At 43.0% G+C, this 27,100-nt stretch overlaps 1 protein-coding gene across 16 annotated transcripts in view; it reads right to left on the reverse strand.

The window, feature by feature from the left end:
• MGA (MAX dimerization protein MGA) overlaps positions 1-22,750 on the reverse strand; it is a 196,763-nt gene extending 174,013 nt beyond the window's left edge. For all 16 annotated transcript variants that reach the window (XM_066276990.1, XM_066276986.1, XM_066276985.1 and 13 more), the window contains exon 1: positions 22,678-22,750. The gene's annotated coding sequence lies outside the window, so the exon portion shown is untranslated. The remainder of the gene's footprint in view (positions 1-22,677) is intronic.
• Positions 22,751-27,100: the final 4,350 nt, after the last annotated feature.

Below are 27,100 nucleotides of genomic sequence, written 5' to 3' on the forward strand. Positions count from 1 at the left end.
TTGCAGTTAAGCAGACCACTGCCTACTGGACATCACCACTTGGATGTCCTGCCCCCACCTCAGACTCCACCTTCCCTTCAAAAACCAAAATCTGGCCCTGACCGGCTAGCTTAGTGGATAGAGCATCCGCCAGTGTATGGACGTCCCGGGTTTGATTCCCAGTTAGGGCACACAAGAGAAGCGACCATCTGCTTCTCTCCTCCTCCCTTTCCCCCTCTGTCCCTGTACCCCTCCCACAGCCAGTGGCTCGATTGGTTCTAGCATTGGCCTCCCAGCACTGAAGATGGCTCGGTTGGTCAGACTGCATCAGACTCGGGCACTAAAGATAGCTCAGTTGATTCGAGCATCAGCCTCCAGACGGGGGTTACCAGTTAGATCCTGTTTGGGGCACAAGCAGGAGTCTGTGTCACTATCTCCTCTCCTCTCACTTTGAAAAAAAAAAATCCCTCCTGACTTTTCTATTTCAATCAATGGTACAGATATCCAAGCTAATAACTTTGGACTCAGAGAACTCCTCCACTCAGGTGATTTATCAAATCCCATTTCAAATCCAGTAAGTACACCAGGTACCTTTCTAGGTACAAGAATATAGCAGTGAGCCCTGGCCAGATAGTTTGGTTGGCTAGAGCATTGTCCTGAAGCACAGAGGCTGCCAGTTTGGTCCCCGGTCAAGGCACATACAGAACAGTTCAATGTTCCTGTCTCTCTCTCTCTTTCCCCCTCTTCCTCTCTTGCTAAAATCAATAAACAAATAAAAATTAAAAAATAAAAAAGAATATAGCAGACCCTGTCAGGTTGGCTCAGCAGTAGAGTGTCAGTGCAGCATGTGGAAGTCCCAGTTCGATTCCCAGTCAGGGCACACAAGAAAGGCAACCATCTCCTTCTCTACCTCTCCCTCCTCCTCTCTTTCTCACTCTTTCTCCCTCTCTCTCTCTCTCTCTCTCTTCTCCTCCCACAGCCATGGCTCAAATGAGCAAGTTGGCCCTAAGTACTGAGGATGGCTCCATGGCCTCACCTCCGGCACTAAAAGAGCTTGGATACTGAGCATTGGCCCCCGAGACTGGGGTTGCCCAGTGGATCCAGGTCAGGGCACATGTGGGAGTCTGTCTCTCTACCTCCCTGCCTCCCACTTGATAAATAAATAAATAAATAAAATTTTAAAAGACTATAGCAGGGCCCTGGCTGGTTGGCTCAGTGGTAGAGAGCGTCGGCCTGGCGTGCAGAAGTCCCAGGTTCGATTCCCGGCCAGGGCACACAGGAGAAGCGCCCATCTGCTTCTCCACCCCTCCCCCTCTCCTTCCTCTCTGTCTCTCTCTTCCTCTCCTGCAGCTGAGGCTCCATTGGAGCAAGGATGGCCCAGGCACTGGGGATGGCTCCTTGGCCTCTGCCCCAGGCGCTAAAGTGGCTCTGGTCGCAGCAGAGTGACGCCCCGGAGGGGCAGACATCGCCCCCTGGTGGGTAGAGCGTCACCCCCTGGTGGGCATGCCAGGTGGATCCCGGTCGGGCACATGCGGGAGTCTGTTTGACTGTCTCTCCCCATTTCCAGCTTCAGGAAAAAAAAAAAAAAAAAGAATATAGCAGTAAAAATGACAAAGTTCTTTCTCTCATAGAATTAACATTTTTTAATTGATTTTAGAGAGAAAGAGAGGAAGAGAGAGAGAAACATCAATTTATTGTTCAACTTGTTTATGTATTCACTGGTTGGTTCTTGTATGTGCCTGACCAGGGATCAAACCTACACCCTTGGTATACTGGGTCAATGTTCTAACCAACTGGGCTACCTGGCCAGGGCTGGAATTGACATTCTAAGGGAGAGTGACAGGCAAATACACATTTTAAAACCAGGTAGTGATTATATACTATGATAGTTAAAAAAAAGAAAAAAAAGAATGAAGCAATAAGGGAGGATGCTTAAAACTTGTGGATCAGGAAAGAGCTGAGAGGTGATTTAAACTGAGCATTGACAGGAAGGAATGAGACTTGAACATTCCATGCAAAGAAAAGGAATAGCCAGTGTGGCTAGAGCACACAGAATAAGAGGAAAGGTAGCAGGAGATAAGGTTGTAGAGGTAAGCAAAGGTCAGATCACACAGGCTACAGTAAGAAGTCTGGATTTTATGTCATATTTAAGTATCTCATGTCTGTGCTTTAATTTCCACTCTCACTTCTCAACTTTAGTCCTTACTGCCTCCCTTCAAGACTATATTATTGTACTAATCTAAGTGTTCTTCCTCATTTGAGCCTCTTAGCACTCCATTCTTAGCACCACAATACTATCAAATTTTTTTAAAGTAATGTTATACAAGCCCTGGACAGTTGGCTCAGTGGACAGAGCATCAGTCCAGAGTATGAACATCCCGGGTTCAATACCTGGTCAGGGTACACATGAGAAATGACCTTCTGCTTCTCTTCCCTTCCCTCTCCTACTTCTCTTTCTCTTCCCCACTCTCAGCTAATGGCTCAACTGGTCCGAGCATTGGCCTCAGGTGCTAAGAACAGCTCGGCTGATTCAAGCATAGGCCCCAGACGAAGGTTGCCAAGTGGGTCTAGGTTGGGGTGCATGCGGGAGTGTGCCTCTCTATCTCCCCTCCTCTCACTTAATAAATAAATAAGTAAATATAAAAATAAAGTAGTGTTATACATTATCGCTCTTCTACTCAAAAATCTTCAAGGGGCAACAAGATAAAACCACCAGCCCCTTAGTCTGTAGCTCAAAACTCACAATAATAGGGTCATAACCCTCTCCCTCTCCAACTTTATCATCATACCCCTAAACAAAACCTCAATCCAGCCAAACCTGCTTCTTGAACATACATGCATGTGCTACCATATGACCTTTTCTTACAATATTCATCCCTCTACCTCCCCAACAAACTTCAAACCTTTGATTCTTCTCTAAATCACCATTTCTTATGCAAATAAATTTTTACCTCAATAGTGGGCAGGAAAGGAGAAAAACACTCCCAAAAAGAAAACAATAGGAGTGAAGGCACAAAAACTTGCATATCTGTAAGATATTCACACAAAAAAAAATGTTCTATAACTAAGCACAGAAGGCACTGATGGTGAGATATAATAGGAAACAAAGCCATTCAGCAGGATGGCTAAGAGCTATGTGATTTTATACAAGTTATTTAACCTGTCTGGACTTTATAGTTTCTTCATCTGCAGAATAAAAGTAATAACAATGCCCATGTTATAATATTGTAGCAATTTACTCATTCACTCAGCAAACATTTCCTCAGTACTTACTCTGTGCATTAGCACTGTTCCAAGTGGTATGGAGACAGCAGTGAACAAGACAGAAAAAAAAAAAAACCTGCCCTGTGGTATTTAAATTTTAGCACAGGAAACATCAAACAAGCAAAATAAATATGTAAATATATGACCAAAAAAAATTGATGACATGTTACCTAGTGATAGAAACTATAGAAAAAAAAACACCAAAAAAGCAGAGAAGAGAGAGGGAAAAAGCAAGTTCTGAATCAAGACATGAAAGAATTGAGGAAACAAGCCAGGCAGTTTCCCAGACATAGAAAATCAGTATTGAAAGGGTATAATCAAAGAAAAACAGGGATTCTAAGGAGCTGGAGCTGAGAGCTGGCAGTACGTATAAAAGCAAAAGGCTTCAGATCATTTAGAACCGGATAGACCACTGTACAGATTTTAGCTTTTACTAAATAAGGAAATAGGAAGCCATTGGAACGTTTTGAGCATGATATGACCTGACCTTAACAGCATTTTACCAGCATTTCTGATTTAATAGCATCTCTCTGGCTACTATATTAAGAATATACTAGCCCTTGCTGCGTAGCTCAGCTGGTTAGAGCAGTGTCCTTCAACCACCAGTCCACTAACTGGTCCACTGGAAATTTCATGCTGGTCAGTGAAAGAGTTAACCACCCTAATGTTGTATGAAGATTACAGACCCAATGATCTTAGTCAAATTCGCTTATGCTCAGGGTGATTTCTGCCTTAGCAGTCCCCAAAATAATTCTATTTTCACCACTCCTCAAGGTAAACGGTTGAAACCACTGAGTTAGAGCATTATCCCAATATGCCAAGATTGTAGGTTCAATCCCCGGTCAGGGCAGGGCACATACAAAAATCAACTAATGCCCTAGCCAGATAGCTCAGTTGGTTAGGGCGCTGTCCCAATACACCAAGGTTATAGGTTCTGATCCTTAGGGCACATACAAAAATCAACCAGTGAATACATAAATAAGTAGAACAACAAATCGATGTTTTTCTCTCTCTTTTTCTCTCAAATCAATTAAAAAGAAAAGGAATAGGCCTGGCCAGGTTACTAAATGGCTAGAACACTGAACCACTCAACAAGGTCACGGGTTCAATCCTTGGTCAGGGCATATACAAGAAGAAACCAATGAGTATACAACTAAATGGAATGTGTTGATGCTTTTCTCTCTCTCTCCCTTTCTCTCTTCCCCTCCCCTGCCCCTCTCTCAAATCAATGCAAAAATAAAAAAGAAAGAATATACTATAAGAGAATGAGGTCAGAAGAAGAAATTTTTAGGAGATAAAATAAATAAGTACTTAACACAATGCCTGGCATAAGTGTCCCTTAAAAGGTAGCTATTTTTGCCTGACCAGTGGTGGCACAGTGCTTAGAGCATCGACCTGGAATGCTGAGGTCCCAGGTTCGAAACCCCAAGATCAAGGTCACCAGCTTGAGCACACGGTCGCTGGCTTGAGTGTGGCATCATAGACATGATCCTATGGTTGAGGCTTGAATCCCAAGGTCACTGGCTTGAGCAAGTTGTCACTGGCTTCGCTGGAGCATTCCTACTCCCACACCCCCTTCATCAAGGCATGTATGAGAAGCAATCCATGAACAACTAAAGTGCCATAACTATGAATTGATGCTTCCCATCTTTCTCCCTTCCTGTCTGTCTCTCTCCCACTAAAAGATAAAAAATAAATTAAAAATATAAAAAAGTATCTATTTTTCCAGGATTGGGAATGAATTTCCCATCCTGTTAGACCAAACATTAGTAGTAAAATAACCAGCTGAAGTTTCTGGGCAAGGCAAATATATGTCATATATTTAGGCTTAACAAAAATAAAAAATCTAAATAAATAATTGATGGCTTTTATAATGATTCCTCGGCCCTGGCCGGTTGGCTCAGCGGTAGAGCGTCAGCCTGGCGTGCGGGAGACCCGGGTTCGATTCCCGGCCAGGGCACATAGGGGAAGCGCCCATTTGCTTCTCCACCCCCCACTCCTTCCTCTCTGTCTCTCTCTTCCCCTCCCGTAACCAGGGCTCCATTGGAGCAAAGATGGCCCGGGCGCTGGGGATGGTTCCTTGGCCTCTGCCCCAGGCACTAGAGTGGCTCTGGTCGTGGCAGAGCGACGCCCCGGAGGGGCAGAGCATCTCCCCCTGGTGGGCAGAGCGTGCCCCTGGAGGGTGTGCCGGGTGGATGCAGGAGTCTGTCTGACTGTCTCTCCCTGTTTCCAGCTTCAGAAAAATACAAAACAAAAAACAAACAAAAAAAAAAACTATAATGATTCCTCATTTTCCATAAAGACGATGCAGGTCTGTTCCTAACCACATCTTTCATGCTAGGAAGGCAAAGACCTCAAAAAATGGGGTGGGGGGGAATGCCTGACCAGGCAGCAGTGCAATGGATAGACCATCTACCTGGGATGCTGTTGACCCAGGTTCAAAACCCTGAAGTCGCTGGCGTCAGTGCGGGCTCCTCTGGCTTGAATGTGGGATCATAGACATGACCCCATGGTCACTGGCTTGAAGCCCAAGGTTGCTGTCTTGAACAAGGGGTCACTGTCTCAGTTGGAGCCCCCCAGTCAGGGCACATATGAGAAAGCAATCAATAAACAACTAAGGTACCGCAACTATGAGTTGATGCTTCTCACCTCTTTCCCTTCCTATCTGTCCCTCTGCCCCCTCACACACACACAGAAAAAAATTGAATAAATTATACATGAAAATATCTCAATCTGGAAAAAAATGGCTCTTTTCAAATCTATTTCAAATGGCACCAATATTGATTACCTATATCGATCTAATTATCTTAAATTCTTAGTGATAATATAAAATGCTGGCTGCAAAAACTAACACTATTTAAAATAAAATGGCAGGCATAGCACTTTAAAAGAACAGAAAAGTAACCTGAAATGCTAAAAATCTTTCATTTAGAAAATATAACCAGCTTGGAAAACACTCTGACACTAACATGCATAATCCTTGTAAAACTGATGTCTGTTTTCATAAATAGTTTTATTGGAACACAGCCATGACCACTCATTTATGTAATATCTGTGTAGCCGTTTTTCTTTCTTTCTTTTTTTTTTTTTTTTTTTTTTTTTTTTTTTTGACAGTGACAGAGAGAGGGACAAACAGGAAGGGAGAGAGATGAGAAGCATCAATTCCTCATTGCAGCACCTTAGTTGTTTATTGACTGCATTCTCATATGTGCCTTAACCGGGGGGCTACAGCACAGCAAGTGACCTCTTGCTCAAGCCAGTGACCTTGGGCTCAAGCCAGCAAACTTGGGCTTCAAGCCAGCGACCATGGGGTCATGTCTATGATCCCACGCTCAAGCCAGCGACCCCGCACTCAAGCTGGTGAGCCTGCACTCAAGCCAGATGAGCCCATGCTCAAGCCGACAACCTTGGGGTTTTAAACCTGGGTCCTCCGTGTCCCAGTCTGATAGTCTATCCACTGCACCACTGCCTGGTCAGGCTGTGGCTGTTTTTCTGATACAACAAAACAGTTGTGTTATTCAGGAAGAGACATTCCACACCACAAAGCCTAAAATATGTACTACCTGGTTCTTTACAAAAAAAATTTTGCCGGCCCTGGCCGGTTGGCTCAGCGGTAGAGCGTCAGCCTGGCATGCAGGGGTCCCGGGTTCGATTCCCAGCCGGGGCACACAGGAGAGGTGCCCATTTGCTTCTCCATCCCTCCCCCTCTCCTTCCTCTCTGTCTCTCTCTTCCCCTCCCGCAGCCGGGGCTCCATTGGAGCAGGGATGGCCCAGGCACTGGGGATGGCTCTGTGGCCTCTGCCTCAGGAGCTAGAGTGGCTCTGGATGCAGGAGAGCGACGCCCCAGGGGGGCAGAGCGTCGCCCCCTGGTGGGCATGCCGAGTGGATCCCGGTCAGGCACATACGGGAGTCTGTCTGACTGCCTCCTCGTTTCCAGCTTCGGAAAAATGAAAAAAAAAATTTTTTTTGCCAATCCCTGGTCAATGACTGTAAGAGCCAATAACAGCCATAAAATATGGAGGGCTGATGGCTGATAAGAGTTTGGACAGAATTTTGGAAAATAAGGGTTAAGACTGCCTGACCAGGCGGTGGCGCAGTGAATAGAGCATCGGACTGGGATACAGGCGACCCAGGTTCGAAACCCCGAGGTCTCCAGCTTGAGCGCAGACTTATCTGGTTTGAGCAAAGCTCACCAGCTTGGACCCAAGGTCTCTGGCTCAAGCAAGGGGTTACTCGGTCTGCTGAAGGCCCACGGTCAAGGCACATATGAGAAAGCAATCAATGAACAACTAAGGTGTCGCAATGAAAAACTGATGACTGATGCTTCTCATCTCTCTCCGTTCCTGTCTGTCCCTATCTATCCCTCTCTGACTCTCTCTCTGTCTCTATAAAAAATAAATAAAAAAGAAAGAAAAAGAAAATAAGGGTAAGACTACAGCAGCATATTTTCTGCGAGGTAGGGGTAGGCAGGGAGAACAGGCTTCAATATTATTTGAAGAGCGAGCCAAGAGATCAGTTTCTAATTATTATCCAAGTACTTAACTTCTGCAATTTCAGAAATTCTAAAGAAAGCACCTAGAAAATGTATAGTCATCATTAAATTATTTGAAGAATAATTATAAAATCCAGATTTTGCTTCTGTATTCTCTGACTGGCCAACTTTTGGATATTCTACTACTTACTAGCTCTTCCAATGAAGGTGGACAGGTAAAACCAAAACTATATGAAAGATCAGCTGGCCAGTGCTTTATATATATATTTTTTTGTATTTTTCTGAAGCTGGAAACGGGGAGAGACAGTCAGACAGACTCCCGCATGAGCCCGACCGGGATCCACCCGGCGCACGCCCCTGGCGATGCTCTGCCCACCAGGGGGCGACGCTCTGCCCACCAGGGGGCAATGCTCTGCCCCTCCAGGGCGTCGCTCTGCCGCAACCACGCCTGGGGCAGAGGCCAAGGAGCCATCCCCAGCGCCCGGGGCCATCTTTGCTCCAATGGAGCCTTGGCTGCGGGAGGGGAAGAGAGAGACAGAGAGGAAGGAGGGTGGGGTGGAGAAGCAAATGGGCGCTTCCCCTATGTGCCCTGGCCGGGAATCAAACCCGGGTCCCCCCGCACGCCAGGCCGACGCTCTACCGCTGAGCCAACCCTAGCCAGTTCTTTTATGTCAGCATGTAAACACTCACTGGAAAAAGAGCTAAAAATTGTTATAATCTGTTAGCAAAACTAAAGTTTTAAATACCAATAAAGTCCAATATAAGCCAACAATGGGACACATCTGCAAAAAAACTCTAAAATGTAGGTATGGTATCCAGCTCCTAAGAGGAAATAATTCCTCTATATGCTGGGCTGGCTTGCGTAAATCTGGACTTTATTATATCTTATTTGGGCACCATCTCTGAAGAGTACTAAAGGCCAATAAGGGTGGTAAGAGTATACAAAAACTATGATGTATTTGAGAAAGGTTGAGCCTGACCGGTGGTGATGCAATGGATAGACTGTCAACCTGGGACACTGAGGTTCCAGGTTCAAGACCCCAGGTTTGCCAGCTTGAGTACAGGCTTCATCAGGCTTAAGCACAAGCTTGCCAGCTTGAGAGTAGGGTCGCTGGCTTGAACATGGAATTGTTGACATGATCCCAAGGTCGCTGGCTGGAGCCCAAGGTCCCTGGCTTGAGCAAGGGGTCACTGGCTCAGCTTGAGACACCAGTCATGAAACATACAAAAAGTAATCAATGAACAACTACAAGTTGACAATTCTTATCTCTTGCCTTCCTGTCTCTTTCTCTCTATAAAAAAAGAAAGGTTGAAATAATTGGGAATTTTTGTTTCTAAAGGTATCTGAGCTATTTATTTTGTTTAATAAAACAAAACTTACCACTAAAAAAGACTAGTAGTCGTCCCCTGCCATATCGCAGTTCACTTTTCACAGTCTCACTGTATCGTGGATTTTTAAATTGAATATATCTAATTTTGTATCACGGATTTTTTGCTATATCACGGGATTTTGCGGTATATAAGTATTTTTATATATTTGTTTTAATTATTTTTGCAGTAAAATAAGCACTTTCTAGCCTAAAAAATTAAAAACAATATAAAAATGTTAATTAAAACATTAAAATATTAAATCGAAATGAAATACATAGCATAGAACTTTATATGTTGTTAAAATTATGTAGGTTTAAGAGTATAATGTTTATAAGAGTGTGGGAAAGGTTAGTAACAGTGTACAAAATGTTTATAAGAGTGTGAGGAGGGCCTGACTGGGCAGTGGCGCAATGGATAGAGCGTCGGACTGGGATACAGAAGAACCCAGGTTCGAGACCCCGATGTCGCCAGCTTGAGCACAGGCTCATCTGGCTTGAGCAAAAAGCTCATCAGCTTGGACCCAAGGTCGCTGGCTCAAGCAAGGGGTTACTCGGTCGTCTGAAGCCCCACAGTCAAGGCACATATGAGAAAGCAATCAATGAACAACTAAGGTGTCACAACGAAAACTGATAATTGATGCTTCTCATCTCTCTCCGTTCCTGTCTGTCTGTCCCTATCTATCTCTCTGTCTCTGTGTAAAGAAAAAAAAAAGTGTGTGAGGAGGGTTTATAAAGCCTTAAAATAGATATAAATAATGAAGTAAATATAAGGTCGTTAATTTGCAGATTTTTGCCTATCATGGGGGGTTCTGGAACTTAACCCCTCCCCACGACAGACAAGGGACCACTGAGGTTAACAGTGGTGGATAGCATAATAGAAAACTTTTCACTTCCTTCTTTGTGTTTTTCATATCCTCTCAAATGAGAAGAAAACTGCATTTATAATCCAAATAAAATGGTAAGTACAGCCTTTGCTGGATAGCTGGGTTGGTTAGAACCTTGTCCCAAAGCATAGAGGTTGTATGTTCAATCCCAGGTCAGAACACATACAGGAACAGATCAATGTTCCTATCTCTCTCTCCCTGTCGCTCTTCCTCTCTTTCTAAAAATCAATAAAATAGACATTAAAAAATAAATTAAGTACAGGCCCTGACCAGTTGGCTCAGTAGTAGAGTGTCAGCCTGGCGTATGGATGTCCCAGGTAAGATTCCCAGTCAGGGAATATAGGAGAAGCAACCATCTGCTTCTCCACCCCTCCTCCTTCTTCTTCTTCTTCTTTCTTTCTCTCTCTCTCTCTCTCTCTCTCTCTCTCTCTTTCTCTTTCTCTCCCCCCTCCCACAGCCATGGCTCAACTGGCTCTTGGCTGGAGCGAGTTGGCCCAGGGTACTGCAGTGGCCTTCTACCTTAGGCATTAAAAATAGCTCAGTTGACAAGCAACAAAGCAACCCTCAGATAGGCAGAGTATTGCCCAATAGAGGGCTTGCCAGGTGGATTCCAGCTGGGACACATGTGGGAGTCTGTCTCTCTGCTCCCCTACTCTCACTTAATTTAAAAAATCAAAATAAGTACAGTTGACCCTTTAAATCACATGCGTTTGAACTGTATGGGTCCACATGGTTTAAATAGGGTTTTTTTTAATGAGTATGTATAGTATGTAAATGTATTTTCCTTACTATTTCCTAATAACATTTTATTTTTTCAATTTTTATTTATTGTTTTTAGAGAGAAAGGAAGGAGGACAGAGAAACATAGATTTGTTGTTCCACTTATTAATGCACTCATTGGTTGATTCTTACATGGGCCTGACCAGGAATCAAACCTGCAACCTTGGCTTTACTGGATGATATTCTAACCAACTAAGCTTATTCAGCCTGGGCTTCCTAATAGTAACATTTTTCTTTAGCTACTTTATTGTAAGGATACAGTATGTAATACATATACATAATACATGTTAATCAACTGGTTTTTATTACATTTTTTAATCTATTTATTCATTTTAGAGGGGGTGTGGGGGAAGAGCAAGAAGCATTAATTCCTATATGTGCCTTGACCAGGCAAGCCCAGGATTTTGAACCAGTGACTTCAGTGTTTCAGGTCAGCGCTTTATCCACTGCACCACCATAGGTCAGGCTAATCGACTGTTTATGTTATCAGTAAGGCTTCCAGTCAACAATAGGCTAGTAGTTAAGTTTTGAGAGAATCAAAAGCTATATGTAGATATATGTGCAGGGGTAGCACCCCAACCATCACGTTGCTCAAGAGGCAATTGTATATTAAAACTCATAATCATACACACACACCGAATTTGTTCTCTAGGTTCTGTATTCTTCTCCCCCTTTCCTTAGGTAGGAGAAAATATGTCTAGGAAAACCTATACATAACAGAACTATGAAAGTATGCCTCTGTCATACTTATAAGAGATAAATAACATTCTACCTATGTATCTGCTTTATTGACATGAAAGAATAAAATACTTGAATGCAATGTACTGGCAGGGCACTCTTCATCACATCAAACAAAAAGCCAAAGCAGTATCTTAAGAATCTAGAAATGTTAAAGGATAGGAGAAATCACAAAGTTTTCAGGTCAAGTCAAAATGTTAAAAACTGATGCTAGCCTGACCAGGCGGTGGCGCAGTGGATAGAGCGTCGGACTGGGATGCGGAGGACCCAGGTTCGAGAGCCCGAGGTCGCCGGCTTGAGCGCGGGCTCATCTGGTTTGAATAAAAGCCCACCAGCTTGAACCCAAGGTCACTGGCTCCAGCGAGGGGTTACTCGGTCTGCTGAAGACCCGCAGTCAAGGCACATATGAGAAAGCAATCAGTGAACAACTGAGGTGTTGCAACACGCAATGAAGAACTAATGATTGATGCTTCTCGTCTCTCTCCGTTCCTGTCTGTCCCTATCTATCCCTTTCTGACTCTCTCTCTGTCTCTGTAAAAAATAAATAAATTAAAAAAAAAGAAGAAGAAGAAGAAAAACTGATGCAAGATAAGAATGCATATAACTTGGAGAACAAAATTATGGGCTTAAGAAATGCAAAGTCCTAAAAAAAAAATAAGACAAAGTCCTGCTTTATACTACAGTACTTTTCACTTACTGATACATTCCTTGTTAAGATTAAATTCCCTTCTAATGTTATGTTTCAGTTCCTCAACTAAACTATCAGGGATTTATGTGTAGAGAACCATGTCTTACTTTTCTGTGTCCCCCATAGCACCTCATACAATGCCCATATATGGCAGATGCTCACTATATATTATGCTTATAATTGAATGACAAAATAACCTCACTTTGAGCTCACAGACTGAAACTCTCACACCTATAATTCACACGATTAAGCCTCCCTTTGTGCAACAGTTTAATGGACATTCTTTGGGAGAGTACTGCTGATTCTACTGAACTTAATTACAGTAGGCTTTTTCTACAGCAGAAAGCTTAAAGTACACGTGTAATGTTAAAATAGAATTCCTAACTACTGAGAAGGTGGGTGGGAAAGTGGGCAAGTGAAGGAAGAATATTATAATAGCTTGCCTCCAAAGAAAAAGCCTTATTCAGTCCTAGAGATTAAAACATTCCTAAAATGTCTCTGAACTAAGACTCCTGACACCACTTCATTAAACTTTGTACCAGCTAAATTCCACCATAATGAGTATCATTAAAACCAAAAATTCTGGCCCTGGCCGGTTGGCTCAGCGGTAGAGCGTCGGCCTGGCGTGCGGGAGACCCGGGTTCAATTCCCGGCCAGGGCACATAGGAGAAGCACCCATTTGCTTCTCCACCCCCCCCCTTCCTCTCTGTCTCTCTCTTCCCCTCCCGCAGCCGGGGCTCCATTGGAGCAAGGATGGCCCGGGCGCTGGGGATGGCTCTTTGGCCTCTGCCCCAGGCGCTAGAGTGGCTCTGGTCGCAACGAGAGCGACGCCTCGGAGGGGCAGAGTGTCGCCCCCTGGTGGGCAGAGCTTCGCCCCTGGTGGGCGTGCCGGGTGGATCCCGGTCGGGCGCATGCGGGAGTCTGTCTGACTGTCTCTCCCCGTTTCCAGCTTCAGAAAAATACAAGGAAAAAAAAAGAAAAACAAAACCAAAAATTCACCATAAAAAAAAAACCTAAAAATCTCTGCTAATGGTCCCTATGGTTGTATATTGTAAGATCTAGTTTTTACAATTTACTCTCTTTTGCCAAAACAAAACTTCTAGGTCCTGGCCAGCTAGCTCAGTGGATAGAGTGTATGGATGTCCTGGGTTCAATTCCTGGTCAGGGCACACAAGAGAAGCAACCAGTCCCTCTCTCCCCTTCCCTCTTCCCTTTCTCTACCTCTTCCCTCCTGCAGCCAGTGTCTCAATTCATTCGAGCCTCGGCCAGGGTGCTAAGGCTAGTTTAGTTGGTCTGAGCGCATCAGCCTCAGATGCTAAAAATAGCTCAGTTCTTGAGCATCAGCCCCAGAAGGGGTTACAAGGTAGATACTGGTCTGGGCACAAGTGGGGGAGTCTGTCTCACTTAAAAAAAATAAAACTTCCTAATTTTTTATAGCATTACAATTGAGCATCTACCACAGGCCAAGCAATGGCAAAACGAATAAAAAAAGCCAGTGAAAATATCAACTGATTATTAAGTGGTAGCGCGGTGGATAGAGCGTGGGCCTGGGATGCTGAGGACCCAGGTTCAAAACCCAAGGTCGCCGGCTTGAGCGTGGGCTCCTCCAGATTAAGCACGAGGTAGCTGACCTAAGCATGGGATCATACACGTGACTCCATGGTTGCTGGCTTGAGCCCAAAGGTCACTGGCCTGAAGCCCAAGGTCACTGGCTTGCGCGAGGGGTCACTGGCTTGGCTGGAGCTCCCCAGTCAAGGTACAAATGAGAAAGCAATCAATGAACAACTAAAGTGCTGCAAGAGGTTGATGCTTCTCATCTCTCTCCCGTCCTGTCTGTCCCTGTTAGTCCCTCTCTCTCTGTTTCTGTCTCTCTCATGCACTAAAAAAAGAAGAGCTGAGAAAGTACCATGAAGTGAGAAGCCAACTTCTATCTTTGGAAATCTAGGGAAATTATACAGCAAATTTAAGCTGACATGGAAGACTCAGTAGGGGGTTAAAGTAAAGAACAGGAAGAAGGGGAGAAAGAGTATTCCAGGCAAACAAAGGGCTATTGGTCAGAGCACACGGGGCATGACAGGAGTGTTAAAAAGGAGAGAGGAGCCTGGCCTGTGGTGGCACAGTGGATAAACCTTCGGCCTGGAATGCCAAGGTTGCCGGTTTGAGACCCTGGGCTTCCCTGGTCAAGGCACATACAACAAGCAAGCAATGAACAACTAGCATGAAGCAACTATGAGTTGATACTTCCCATTCCATACTCCCCTCTCTTTCCTGTCTCTGTAAAATCAATAAATAAAGTATTTAAAAAAAAAAAAAAAGGAGATCGCTTCTCGGCCTTTTGGCTAAGATCAAGTGTAAAAAAAAAAAAAGGAGAGAGGATAGGAGAGTCAAGTATGATGGGGTCAAACAATGATAAGTGTGGTATGCTAGGCTATGAAATTTAGTTTATGCCCCTGGGTAATGGAGAGAAACTGGAAATCTTCAAGTAATAGAGTGACAAAAACCTGAAGAATCAGGTCCCATAACAGGAGGATAATAGGTTACATCGTAATAATCTCAAAGGCATTATTTAAAAATACTGTAATACAGCACAGTAAATTCTATGCTGATGCAGACACAAAAAAAATCTAAGTGTAAACCTAGATTTCTCTGCTCTTGCTCTTAACTGAGTTTCAGGGCTTTAGTCATTGGCTCTCTTTTCCACTCCCTGGCTGAACTCACCCAACTCATGTTTTAAACACCATCTATGTACTGATGACATCCCAAATGTATATTTTACAGCCGTGACTTTGACTCTGGGCTCCAGACTTGAACAGTCAACTCCCTACTCAATGGCTATTTCTGGATATCCAGTGAGCATCTCAAATACAACATATCCAACTAAACTCTTCATTTTAAACCCCAGACTAACTTCTTCCATTTCTGTTTACATGACCTCAGTTGTTCTAGCTAAAAACCTTGGAATCAGCCTGACCAGGCGCAGTGGATAGAGCGTCAGACTGGGATGCAGAAGGACCCAGGTTCGAGACCCCGAGGTCGCCAGCTTGAGCGCAGGCTCATCTGGTGTGAGCAAAAAGCTCACCAGCTTGGATCCAAGGTCGCTGACTCCAGCAAGGGGTTACTCGGTCGTCTGAAGCCCCACGGTCAAGGCACATATGAGAAAGCAATCAATGAACAACTAAGGTGTCGCAACGAAAAACTGATGATTGATGCTTCTCATCTCTCTCCATTCCTGTCTGTCTGTCCCTATCTATTCCTCTCTCTGATTCTCGCTCTGTCTCTGAAATAAATTTTTTTTTTTTTTTTTTAAAACCTTGGAATCGGCCCTGGCTGGTTGGCTCAGCGGTAGAGCGTCGGCCTGGCGTGCGGGGGACCCGGGTTCGATTCCCGGCCAGGGCACATAGGAGAAGCGCCCATTTGCTTCTCCACCCCCACCCCCTCCTTCCTCTCTGTCTCTCTCTTCCCCTCCCACAGTCAAGGCTCCATTGGAGCAAGGATGGCCCGGGCGCTGGGGATGGCTCCTTGGCCTCTGCCCCAGGCGCTAGAGTGGCTCTGGTCACAGCAGAGCGACGCCCCGGAGGGGCAGAGCATCACCCTCGGTGGGCAGAGCATCGCCCCTGGTGGGCGTGCCGGGTGGATCCCGGTCGGGCGCATGCGGGAGTCTGTCTGACTGTCTCTCCCCGTTTCCAGCTTCAGAAAAAGAAAGAAAAAAAAAAAAAAAAAACCTTGGAATCATCTTTGATTCTTCTCTTTCTGTTACCTCCCACAACTAATCCGCAAATTCTCCCTTCACAATATATCCTGAATCTCACTGTTTCTTCCATCTTTGCTCCCCTGATCTAAGCCACAATATTTCATCATATCATTCCAACAACTTCCTAAATAGTCTCCTGCTTTTCCCTCTTGCCTACACAACAATCAGTGACTTTTTAAAACAAATTAGATTATTTCATTTGTCTTCATAAAACTGTTCAATGGATCCCATTACACTTAGAATAAAATTCAAAGCCTTCTGGTCCACAAGGATCTACATATCTGAGACCCAGCAACTTCCCAGTATCATGTCCCCACAACCAACACCAATTAATACCCCAGCAATCTCCAAACTCTAGCATATTAGCCTTCTTGCAATTCCTTGAAAATCCCAAACTAATTTTCACCCTAAATTCTCTGCATTAGTATTCCCACTGTTTGAAGTGCTCCACATTAGTATGGCTCAGAGAGTCAGAGAGAGGGATAGACAGGGACAGACAGACAGGTACGGAGAGATGAGAAGCATCAATCATTAGTTTTTCGTTGCGCATTGCAACACCTTAATTGTTCATTGATTGCTTTCTCATACGTGCCTTGACCGTGGGCCTTCAGCAGACTGAGTAACCCCTTGCTGGAGCCAGCGACTTTGGGCTCAAGCTGGTGAGCTTTTGCTCAAACCAGATGAGCCCATGATCAAGCTGGCGACCTCAGGGTCTCAAACCTGGGTCCTCGGCATCCCAGTCCGACGCTCTATCCACTGCACCACCGCCCAGTCAGACCCTGACAACCTATCTTAAAGAACCACCAAATCCACCACTACCACACTCTATCCTCTTGTTTTATTTTCTTCACCACTTTGACAATATCTGAAGTCATATTATTTATTAGCTTATCGTCTGTTAGAATATAAATTCCATAATAGTAGAGTTTGTCTTATTCACTGCTCAATCCCTAGATCTAGTATAATACTTGGCATATAGTAGAGTTCATTAATTAGTTGTTGAATGAACTAACCTAATAAGTCTAACCTCTCTTATTTATATTCTCATCTTGTTATAGCATAATTGAATAATTCCTTCCCCACCTTTAAATTTAGATCTAATTCATGATTTTGCTAGAACAGAGTTCTAAAACACTTTAAAGACAGTTAAAAACAAGCTATACTGTACTAATGCCTTTAATTCCTTTCTAAGATTAGCCCTCCCAGCAACTTGGCCAGTTATTTTTCTGTGACTATAACTCCCACATCCTCTTTCTATATTATCAGGCTTGTCAATGTACTGCTTATTATAAATGCTACTGATAAAGATGAACAGACATGCCCAGAATATTATAATACTTCTGATACTGTAAGTAACACCAATTATTTTAAAAAGTAAAAACTTTAGAAAAGCAAATATTTAAAAATCAAATTCACAGGCAGGTGATCAAGGTCAACATCAAGTGTCACAAGTCATGTTGATAGTATGTACTCTAGCCCCAATCTAATCACAAGAAAAACATCAAATCCTAACTGAAAGAAAAAAACAATCCTAACTGAGGAACAGTTTACAAAATAACTGATCAATATTCCTCAAAACTATCAAAGTCATCAAAAACAAGGAAAGTCTAAGAAACTATCTTAGCCAAGAGGATCCCAACGAGACATGATTAACTAAAAGTTACTAAGGCTGTGTAATGATGAGAGACAGTAGCTTCATATGCACTCTCTGGAGACACCTTGGAAGATAAGCAACAAATTTTAATGTAGCAAAGCTACAGCTATCTTGGTACCACATCTCTTATTTGTTTTCACTTTCTCCCACCCACCACCACTAACTTCCTCCCTGAATTCCACCCATCAATAAAGTATTAGTATACTTAAAAAAAAAAAAAAAAAAAAAGCAGCCCTGGCCAGTTGGCTCAGTGGTAGAGCATCGGCCTGGCGTGCAGGAGTCCCCGGTTCGATTCCCGGCCAGGGCACACAGGAGAAGCACCCATCTGCTTCTCCACCCCTCCCCTTCTCCTTCCTCTCTGTCTCTCTCTTTCCCTCCCGCAGCCAAGGCTCCATTGGAGCAAAGTTGGCCCGGGTGCTGAGGATGGCACTGTGGCCTCTGCCTCAGGTGCTAGAATGGCTCTGGTTGCAACAGAGCAACGCCCCAGATGGGCAGAGCATCGCCCCCTGGTGGGTGTGCCAGGTGGATCCTGGTAAGGCACATGCGGGAGTCTGTCTGACTGCCTCCCCATTTCCAATTTCAGAAAAACACAAAAAAAACAAAAAAAAATATTGTGGTATCCTAGATGGGATCCTGGAATAGAAAAAAGACATTAGATAAAAACTAAAAAAAATCTGATTATACTGCAAACTTTAGTTAATAATAATGTATCAGTACTTATTGGTTCAATAATTATAACATATATACCATGCTAATATAACATGTTATTAATAGGAACACTTGGGTGTTGGGTATATGGAAACTATAACATTTTTATTTTTTTTATTATTATTATTTATTTATTTATTTTTTACAGAGACAGAGAGTGAGTCAGAGAGAGGGATAGACAGGGACAGACAGACAGGAACAGAGAGAGATGAGAAGCATCAATCATTAGTTTTTCATTGCGCATTGCAACACCTTAGTTGTTCATTGATTGCTTTCTCATATGTGCCTTGACCGTGGGCCTTCAGCAGACCGAGTAACCCCTTTCTGGAGCCAGCGACCTTGGGTTCAAGTTGATGGGCTTTTGCTCAAACCAGATGAGCCTGCGCTCAAGCTGGTGACCTCGGGGTCTCGAACCTGGGTCCTCTGCATCCCAGTCCGACGCTCTATCCACTGCGCCACCACCTGGTCAGGCGGAAACTATAACATTTTTATAATTTTTCTATAACTCTAAAACGGTCCTAAAAAATAAAGTTTATTTTCTTTAATTAAAGTCATTCAAAATTTTTTAGTTTTTTTCATCCAAAAATTCTACCACTCAAATAAAATCACTGGTAGTTCACATTTGATGTATACCATTCTTGACTTCACTGTTAATTTACTTTTGATATATACATTTCAAAATGTTTTTTGTTGTTCCTTTTTTCCCATTGATGGGTGGGGCAGATATAAGCATCAACTCATTGTTCCATTTAGCTGTTCCATATTTTAGTTGTGTAGTCTATCAGCTACAAAGTATTACCCTCTATAAAGGCACTACAGTTATTTAAACCAATCCCCTACTATATAACACATGTTTTTCCAGTTTTTGCTATTATAAAAAATACTACAAAGATAACTCAAATGAAAATCTTTGCAAGTCTACCAATTAGTGCCTTAACACAAGCAAGAAGCTGCTGAGTAACAGGACATACAGGTTCTTAATTCTTTCAATCAGTATAGTCAAAATGCCCTCCGATAAGGATGTTCAATATGTAAATACCCAACAGCAGTGTATGAATGTACCAATGTTCCCACTTCTATGTCAATACCAGATATTAACATATTATTATATAAATGCCAATTTGCTAGACTGTGATGAGGGGTTATTTTGCATTGTTTATAGTTGAAAAATAATGTATTTTTATCTTTATTGGTTATTTTTATGTCTCTGTGTGCGACCTATCCATACTTTTTGCCAAACCATTAGCTATTAAGGTCATTAAACTAGATCCAACACATGAAGCAAGATATTTTTCCCACACTTTGCCTAGCTTTGCTCATCACTGGGTCCCTTATACCTGAAAAACTTTCTGGCTCATAGTAAGCACTCAGTAATTATGTTAAATGAACATTAAATGAATACATGTCTTTTTACTTAATGGTGTTTTTGCCAAATAGAGATTGTTTTATGCAATAATTCTGTCAATCTTTGCCTTTATGGATTCTGCCTTTGCAGCCATGCTTAGAACACTCATCCTCATCTAAGACTGGAAAACTGTTTATGGTTTTTCTGATTTCACATTTTATATCTAAATACTTAATTCACCTGGCCTGACCAGGTGGTGGCACAGTGAGTAGAGCATCGGACCAGGATGCAGAAGGACCCAGGTTCGAGACCCCGAAGTTGCCAGCTTGAGCGCAGACTCATCTGGCTTGAGCAAAAAGCTCACCAGCTTGGACCCAAGGTCGCTGGCTTGAGCAAGGGGTTACTCGGTCTGCTGAAGGCCCACGGTCAAGGCACATGAGAAAGCAATCAATGAACAACTAAGGTGTCGCAACAAAAAACTTATGATTGATGCTTCTCATCTCTTTCCGTTCCTGTCCTGTCCCTATCTATCCCTCTCTCTGATTCTCTCTGTCCCTCTAAAAAAAAAATATTTAATTCACCTGGATTTTATTTTATTTACATTTTAAGGTATGATTCCTTTTTTCACATGATTAGCCAATTGTTCCATAAAAATTCAAAATAAATTGAAGAAAAAAACTGTCAAATTTCCCTCACAAGCCAGTAGAAATGAAGATTTTTACATTAAAAAAAAAGGTTCCAGTATAATTTTGAAATTCTTTCTCAACTACTAAGAAATGCCACCTTTATAGTACTAAGTAGCCTCACATATTTCTAAATTTATTATTCTGTTCCACTGCTCTATTCCAGAGTTACTACTTAATATCACAGATTTATTTGTATATTCACTAGTGTAATTTCCCCCCTCACTTTTCTCTTTCAAAAAATTTCCTACTTTACAGGTTCATTCCTCCAAATGAATTTTACAATCATTCTGTCAAGTTTTCAAAAGGAATTCTGGTTGGAATTCTGTATGACCTTATGTAAATTACTTAATCTCTCTGTTAATATTTCCTTCATTGGTAAATGGAGATAATAGTACTTACCTCATAGATATGTTATAAGAACTAAATGAATTAAGACATATAAAGTACTATGCTAATAAGATGTTAACTATTATTATAATTGCTCAAAAATGAAAACAATTATTAAAATAATTGTTCGATAAATGCTACCCAGATTGTGTTCTCACAAAGTTCAAAGGCTCTTTAAGATACCATCAAAGGGTAGCATAGTCTGACCTGTGGTGGCGCAGTGGATAAAGGCATCGACCTGGAACACTGAGGTCGCTGGTTCAAAACCCTGCACTTGTCTGGTCAAGGCACATATGGGAGTTGAATCTTCCTGCTCCTCCCCCGTTTCTCTCTCTCTCTCTCTGTCTCTCACTCTCCTCTCTAAAATGCATAAATAATTTTTTTTTAAAGGGTAGCATAAAGCCTAAAGACTGATACGAAAAATACTTAATGTATGCCTGCTTAATTTCACTAAAGGCCTTGACTGTTAAATAAAATGAAGAGCGGGAACTGGGAGCAGAGAACCCAAAGCTATTGGCCAGAAGCCTCAATTTTTTTACAGAGTGGCTCACTAAGTGGAAAAGCCTTGCAGGGCATTAGCAAGTCCCTAACTACTTATGTTTCCTATCTCCACAGTTATGTAACACTAATTTCTATTTCTTTTCAGGAAACACACAAGAAGAACTAGATGTCTAAAAGAATAGTTTTCAAACAAGAAAGCAGGCAGATACAGAGTATAAATGCCATTGATAAATATGCACAGACATGCTAGAATATTATAACAAATCACCTCCACCAGTTTTCCCACATCAGTGTAATGTTGGGGGGGGGCAGTTTATGGTTTTTTTCTTGTGGGGAGATATTGTCTCATAACTGTTAATAATTTGCTGTTAATTCCTTCGTTATCTGCGTGACATTGGGATTCAGCAGAGGTCACATACTAAAAGAAGTACCTTTAAAAAAAAGTCTACACAGAGCTAAAATATGAGAATAGAGGTCAAGAGTGGCAACATGACTTGCTAATTACAAAAGTACACAAGGCTTAGACCCCAGGTCTCTAATTCCCAGACCTCGGCTCATTCTTCCACACCACAAGTTCTCGGCGAGGCTTGCCACGTTTCGAGAAGGGAGGAGTAAATCAGACAATCTGTCCGCAGCAAAGGCAATGAAAAACCACAGCACCGCGCAGTCGACGGCACGTGACTGGCTACGCCTCTCCCCTCTCCCAACCTCCCCCTTCCCCGCGCCAGCAGCACGCGCTGCCAACCTCATCATGTGACCTCCACGCGGCCCCAACGCTCCCCCTGCCTGGGACTCTTTCCAGCAGCCATTTTGCTGAGAACTTGTCGTCCGTGCTCACAGCGGTGCTGGACACCGCGAAAACCCGTGGCCATATTTTACAAGCCGCACATGCGCTTCGAAAGAGAGCCCCGGCCGTCAGGGCTGTGCCGAACCTCACCGAACACATCGCACCCCTGGGGCGCCAAGGAAAGCTGTGGGTGCGCCTCGGCCTGCGATTGGCTGTGGCGTCCACATGACGCCATCCTCCCCCCACCCAGCCGTTGACTTCCCCCTACCCACAATAACACCCAGACTGACTCTTAACACCTCGCGCCAAGTACACGCCACTGGGCGCGTGGGGACAGACGAAGCGCGTGGCAACCAAGGCGCCTGCGCGTACCTGCCGGGCCGACCGGAGCGGGCCCAAGCGCCACTCCGCTCACGGGTCCGGGAATCCTCGCGCTGCTGGACCACCCGGCTAGTCATTGGCTGCCAGCTCTGGTCACGTGCTCAGCTCAGGCCTGCCCCTAACCGCTAATCACCTGGCACAGTGCTCGAAGCGGCACCTAAAGTCGTTCGCACGCGGAAAGGGAGGCCAGTTAGAGGACCTCCTTTTCTACCGTGAGGGGGTTGTATTTACATAGGTAAAAGGAGAAAGCAGGGTCCCAAAACTAAGGAAGCTCACACCTACCGGTTTAACCTCGCGTGCCCCTCCAGGAGCCGGGAACCATCGCCCTTGGGCGCTCCCCGATGCACGCCGGGATACGTCTGGCGCCCCTCGGAGTGCTGCAGAGCATGCCGGGAAAGGCACCTCTCCCGATTTCCAGGCTCTCACCTCTCGGGCATTCCTTTAATGCGCTACTGAAAGCCTGTCCTTGGGTTTGGCATAAGGCGGTTTGAGTAATCGTGGAAGTGTAACTGGATATAACAGGCACTTTGAGTCCCCCTCCGCCCCTCCTTCTTCTATCTGTGTGGTCTTGAAGAAACTGTTTAACCTTTCTTCAAGAAGCATGCATGTAGTAAGTGCCTGCTGAGTGCCTTTCTGAATTGCAAAAAAAACAGCAAGGGTATTTGCCTACACGTAAACCGCCAAACTTTCATGGTCAGTAAAAAACTGTTTTAGTTTACATACAACTTCAAACCCCACTTGGGAGAGGAAATAATACCTAAAATTTCTTGGGTCAGAAGAACGTACCTTTCTTGGTAAACTTACTACTCGAAAAAGCATTTGAGAGGTTGTTCCTGGGCGCTTGTAGTCAGTTTGGATTAAATGAGCTTCTCATTCTCTTAAGAAAAACAAAAAACAAAAAACTTACTACTCCTGTTGAGGAAGGAGCGGGTGGGTTGGGGAGAGAAGCAGGAAGCATTTTAAAGGGACCACAAATGTGTCCCTATTACCTTTTCTGTTTCAAACTAATACTAGCTATGGTATATTGGAACCGAGAAAAACACCATCTTCTAAGCCTGAGAAAAGGTGGTCTTACATCAGAGTTAATTTTGCAACCTCTTCACAAATCGACCTCCAGGTCAAAACTTAATGTTCTACCCCCACAAAGCTCCCAATTAAAACAATTTATACCTCTTCTGCTTTGCACATCATTCCTCAAGTTTGCTGATTTCAAACTTTGTTTTTTCAGTTTGTAAAGGGCTGATCAAGTTTGGGAAATCTGACTGCTAGTAGTCAGGCTCACAAGAGCAATAATTTATAAACAAGAAATTAAATGAATTAATTTATGACACGGTTACCAAGCTGAAACATATAATTTTGGGTTACGTATTCAGCTCTCAGGTTCTTGATGAGCCTAATTAATTATTAGAAAATTATTTCCTGACTAGAAAATAAAAAAAAGGGGGGGAATTAAACTTCTGGATATTTATCTAAAGAATATGAAAACACTAATTTGAGAAATATATGCACCCCAGTATTCAATGCAGCATTGTTTACAATAGCCAAGATATGGAAGTGTCTATAGAAAGGTGATTGGATAAAGAATATGTATGTGGACACACACACATATGCGTGCACATGCACACACACAGAAAATGCAATATTACTCAGCCATAAAAAAATGAAATAACCTGACCTGTGTTAGTGTAGTGGATAGAATGTCAACCTGGAACACTGAGGTCACCAGTTCTAAACCCTGAGCTTGCCTTTTATGGTCAAGGCACATACAAATGCTTTTTGCTCCCTCTCTCGCTCTTTCTTCACCCTCCACCTAAAATCAGTAAAATAAAATCTAAAAACAAAGAAATAGTGCCGTTTACAACAACATGGGTTGATGTTGAGGGTATTATGCTAAGTGAAATAAATCAAATGAAAAAAGATAAAAAACATATGATTTAACCAATGTGAAAAATATAAAACAAAAAAGAAACAAATGAACAAACTCATAGCTAAAGATAACCAATTGGTAAGTTACCAGAGAAGAGGTGGAGTGGCAGGTACAGGGTGAAATACGAATTTAGTTATTGATTTGTTGATTTTTAGAGAGAGGAGAGAGAGAGAGGGAGAGAGGGAAAGAAGAGGGAGAAGTGGAAAACATCAACTCTTAGTAGTTGCTTCCTTTTTGTGCTTTTACCAGGAAAGCCCAGGACTTTGAATTGAGGAACTCAGCATTCCAGGTCAATGTTTTATCCACTGCACCACCACAGGTCAGGCCGAAATGTGTAAAAGGGAGTCAAATGTATTGCAACGAATTAAATCTAGATGTGTACATGCTATAGTGTATTCATATATTGAATTATAACATACACCTGAAAATTATGTAATGTTACTAACTAATGTTACCTTAATTAAAATATAATAATTAAAAATAATTTAGCCTGACCTGTGGTGGCGCAGTGGATAAAGCGTCGACCTGGAAATGCTGAGGTCACCGGTTCGAAACCTTGGGCTTGCCTGGTCAAGGCACATATGGGAGTTGATGCTTCCAGCTCCTCCCCCCTTCTCTCTTTCTCTGTCTCTCTCCTCTCTAAAATGAATAAATAAAATAAAAAATAAATAAATAAAAATAAAAATAATTTAAAAATAAAAGTAAGGAAATTAGATAATCATATAATAAAACCATTAAACTACAGATATACTTATGTTTAGCTTGAAGTTTATGAAACATTCAATATACTTTCTTTTTCTTTTTAGTGAGAGAGAGACAGACAAACAGGCAGGGAGAGATGAGAAGCATCAACTCATAGCTATAGCACCTTAGTTGTTCATTGATTGATTTCTCATACGTGCCTTGACCAGGGGACTCCAGCTGAGCCAGAGACCCCTTGCTCAAGCCAGCGACTTTCAGCTCAAGCAAGCAACCTTGGGGTCATGGCTATGATCCCTGCTCAAGCCAGTGACCTCACACTCAAGCTGGTGAGCCCACACTCAACCCAGCAACTCTGAGATTTTGAACCTGGGTCCTCAGCATCCCAGGTTGACACTCTATCCAGTGTGCCACTGCCTGGTCAAGTTCAATATACTTTATTGTTTGAAATCATAACAACAGCCCTGAGATAAAGTGCTATACTAATATTACCATCTTCTGAGAATCTTGAGTGGAAAGCTGGAAAATATTTTTAAACATATTCTTCAGGCAACTGATGCACAACTAGGTTTGGTGGTCTATTGGCTGCAATGGAAAGAGCCCAAACCTTAAAGTCAGACCCATCTTGGTGACTTGCAGTTCTCTCACTTTCTGTACAGGTTTTGAACTTTTTGAGGTTCAGTTCTTAAACTATATATGGAGAACAATCATACCTAGTCTAGAGTATCATGCTAATTCTGAGATAAAAAATATTTAGAATATCTGTCACAATTCTGGGTGAATAGGAGGCTCTCTATAAATATGAGTATAACTTAATGGCAAAGATTGTGTTCTAATTAGCATCCTGTTCTCTGTAGAATATAGCAGTATTTTTTGTTTTTGTTTTTTTTAGCGAGAGAGAGACAGACAGGAAGGAAGAGAGATGAGAAGTGTCAACTCATGGTTGTGGCACATTAGTTATTCATTGATTGCTTTCTCCTATGTGCTTTGACCAGGGGACCCTAGCTAAGCCAGTGACCCCTTGCTCAAGCCAGCAACCTTGGGCTTAAAGCCAGAGACCATGAAACCATGTCTATGATCGCACGCTCAACCTGGCAACATGGGTCCTCAGTATCCCAGGTCAAAGATCTATCTACTGCCACTACCTGGTCAGGCTTCTTTTTTTATTTTTTTTTTTAAGAGAGAGAGAGAGAAAGAAAGAGAGAGAAGCATCAACTTGTAGTAGTTACTTCCTGTATGTGCCTTGACCAGGCAAGCCCAAGGTTTTGAACCGCTGAACCCTCAGCATTCTAGGTCAAAACTTTATCTACTACACCACCACAGGTCAGGCGAATATTGCAGTTTTGTGGGGTTTTTTGACAGAGACAGTCAGAGAGAGGTACAGACAGGAAGGGAGAGAGATAAGAAACATCAATTCTTGTGGCTCCTTAGTTATTCATTGATTGCTTTCTCATATGTGCCTTGACCCGGGGGGGGGGGGGGGGCTACAGCAGACCAAGTGATCCTTGCTTGAGCCAGCAACCTTGGGCTCAAGCTGGTGAGCCTTGCTCAAACCAGATGAGCCCGCACTCAAGCTGGAGACCTCGGGATCTCAAACCTGGGTCCTCCGCATCCCAGTCCGATATCTATCCACCGCGTCAGTCACCACCTGGTCAGGCTGCAGATTCTTGAATCCCTTTTTTCTCCACTATTCTCTTTCTCCCCTAGACAGTGCTAGAGGCTATCAGTTTCTTACATCTCTTTTAGACTTCTTGGTGACTGTTACCCATCTGTTGGTACAAACTGTTACATTATTTCCTGCCTTCAAGTTTCTTTTTTCTCTTGACATATTAAAATGCTGAATGGTAGACATAATTGAAGTAAAATAATGATATAGAGATATTTAGAGGCTGGAGGAGGCACCTGTACCTACACTTCAAGGTGGTTAAAACTGTATTTATCTATATACCTCAAAATGAAGATACCCTGAAAACTCACTCTTCCCTTTACTAAAACACAATGTTTTAGATCTCCCTTTCCAGTCTTCTTCTAGTGATTCCTTTTCTTCTTCTAGCTTCAGCATTAACTCCTAACAAAGGG

Source organism: Saccopteryx bilineata, chromosome 4, assembly GCF_036850765.1.
Source record: "Saccopteryx bilineata isolate mSacBil1 chromosome 4, mSacBil1_pri_phased_curated, whole genome shotgun sequence".
Classification (NCBI taxonomy): domain Eukaryota; kingdom Metazoa; phylum Chordata; class Mammalia; order Chiroptera; family Emballonuridae; genus Saccopteryx; species Saccopteryx bilineata.